Source organism: Nycticebus coucang, unplaced genomic scaffold (assembly GCF_027406575.1).
Source record: "Nycticebus coucang isolate mNycCou1 unplaced genomic scaffold, mNycCou1.pri scaffold_79, whole genome shotgun sequence".
NCBI lineage: Eukaryota > Metazoa > Chordata > Mammalia > Primates > Lorisidae > Nycticebus > Nycticebus coucang.
The window spans coordinates 172,159-174,950 of NW_026515595.1; the positions used below are offsets into that span (position 1 = coordinate 172,159).

Here is a 2,792-nt window from a genome sequence, read left to right on the forward strand (position 1 = left end):
CGGTTAAGTAAAAGTAGCAAATGTTACGTAAGTTATTTCTTTAAGAACATTTAATTTATACAACTACATTGTTATCAAGCAACATTTATGGAATGTGCCCTGGATCTGGGATATTGAACTTTGTAACTATTGTAGCATTCTCTTTTCCAAGTTTAAACATGACCTTGTGCAGTGAAGAAGCATGGCTTCTCATTGTAGAGTTATCATGTATGACAACCTGACCTGCAGGAAGGCTTTGGGTGTTTAATCTTCTATTGATTTACAAAATGATTTGTGTGTGTGATTATTCAACCCATATGATTGTTTCAACTCATTTTTCTTCTGCTGTGATTAAAATAAATCAGCTAAAACTAAGCAGTTTAGCAACATAGTCAACCAAATAGATATGACGTTATATCTTCTATAGGATGTCTTAGGCGATATTGATGTTTTATATTACACATATGTAGTTAATATACTTTGGGCAATAAAAAGTTAAAACATGTCTGGTAAACAAACAAAAAGAAAATTCTGAAAATCAATGCATTGTTTTAACAATCCCCCAAACCTGGATTTGTGTGTGTGTGTGTATGTGTGTGTGTGTATGTTAGTGTCATATTAAAATAAAAAAATCTTGACACCTGCAAGATTTTTTTCATATTCCTATTTTATACATTTTTAGATAATGGAATAATTCTATAATTTTATTGCTAAAATCTTATTACTTGTTAGTCATGATTATCAGATTTTCATTATTATCTGAATTTGTTGCTGTCATATTTGTGAACATCGATTATTTCACTGTTTACTTTTCCAAACATGTACTTACACTAAGATTCAAAAACTCTAAAGAGGAGTCATTGATAATAATAAATGTATAATGATCAGTTGGGACAATGAATAATCTTAAAGATTGAAATTTTTGTTGCTATGATAAGAATTCTGACCATCCAGTTAAGTTAGCTGTACAGAGTAGTATGGGGGGATCAGGAAATGCATATTTCCAAAAAATGATATTGCATGCTTATTTGATTGGGAGAAATTCTCTGGTCTGATGCATCACTGGTATTTAGGAGGGATTCTACCTACATGCAGCTTCTTCAGCGAGCTTGTTGGTCCCTCAGGGAGCCCAGTGATGATACGATGTCTTACAGCTTGTCATTGCAGATGTCTGTCTCTGCTCACTGCCAGGAAGGTTGCAGATTCTCCACAAAATCCAATGCTAGATTTAGAACTGAAGGAGCTTTGTTACAGATACCTGTAATACCAAAATAATCTAGTTAATATCCTGAGAGTTAGGATTTTTGCTTAAATTTGGCTTCTTGGTACAGTTGTTTAGCTTTTGCCCTATCATTCTCCTAATTGAAACATCATCCGTATTGGTAAATAATTGTTTTGTTACTCCTATGATTTCTTGAACTTCATTCTGATTCATAGCTGGTTTTCCGGCTTTGTCCCTTGAAGTACAGGATTTTGCTCCCGTCAGGCTGTGTGTGGCCATATATTCATTTGTGTATAGCACTTGCATTAAGTCATTAATAGACTTCTGAGGTTTGCTCTTATTAGAACGGACAATCTGCCATTTCTCAATTTTGAACTGCTTCTTATCAGCCTGATGCTCTTCCTCAGCCTTCAAGGAAACTGGTGAACTGCAATTAGCATTAGAGTTACTGCATGTTGAAGTAAATGAATCTGGGGAGGAGTTGTTTGTTGCTCTCCAGAGGGTGGACGCAGACGTAGACGTGGTTCCTCCACCTTTAAGCAGGGCTTCTGCCATACCAACCAGCTCTTCAAACTGGGTGACTGCCTGTGGTAACACTTGAAGCATGACCAAAGACTGTCCAAGTCCGCTGTTTTCTTTTCGTGTTGGTTAGTTTTTCTTTCAGGCTTTTTATTTTGGTGCACAATTCCTCCTTAGACAGTTCTGCTAAGGGCTCTTCATCCTCACTGGAGATCTCACCGGGCAGAAAGGCATTTCCCGAATATGGGTCTCTCTGTCCTTTATCCAGGTCATTATTTGCATTTTCTGAGTTCATTGTCTCTGTCCTTTTCCTCTTTCCTTTTCTAAAAGCTTGAGTATTGGCAATTTCATCTGTTGGAAAGATCATCTGCATTTTCTCAATTTGTTATCAAAGGTTTTCTGAGATCGTAGGAGGAAGGAATGTCCATGTAGATGATGCTATTCTGCACGTGGCCCAAAAGTTAATGTTTTCCCGGGCTGCCTGCTCCAAAGCCCCAGCCTCGGGGCTGGTGCAGGGAGGTGGGAGGTAGGGGGAGCACCGCCAGGAGGCTCCCGCCAGCGCCTGGCCGTTCCCCCGGCTCTGTGGCGCCCCCTGACGCCGGACTCCCCAGCAGTTGGGCCTAGGAAGGCTGGACAGGCGGAAGCCCCAGGTGTCCGCGAAGCGAAGAGGTGCCTGGCCAGTGCATCTGAGGACAGTGCAGACAGGCCGGCAGCCCCGCGGGAGGGCGCTGGGCTCTGGGCTCTCAAGCCAGAGCGCAGCCCGCCGCCGCCGCAGCTGCCGCAGCCATGTCCGCGCACCCCACAGCAGCCTCCCGGCCCTGGTGTCCAACTGGTGATCGTTTTGCAGGTCAATTGTGTTTCTTGGAAGCAATACTGCGTGGGGGAAGAAGAATATCTCTGGGATTTCAGATTGGAGGAAGACGAGTTCAGGCTGCCAGAACCGAGCTAGCACTTCTGAATGTGCCAAGAGGCAAGGCCCTGTGACGTCCTTGGGAAGCTCCGGCGCCCCTACCATAATGGGCTGCTGGAGTCCTGGGGCTACCCTAGTCTGTGGCCGAAATCTTGCTCTGCT

At 42.7% G+C, this 2,792-nt stretch overlaps 1 pseudogene; it reads right to left on the minus strand.

Moving 5' to 3' along the window:
- Positions 1-1,001: 1,001 nt before the first annotated feature.
- On the minus strand, positions 1,002-2,185 carry LOC128579596 (BEN domain-containing protein 6-like; annotated as a pseudogene).
- Between the last annotated feature and the right edge of the window lie 607 nt (positions 2,186-2,792).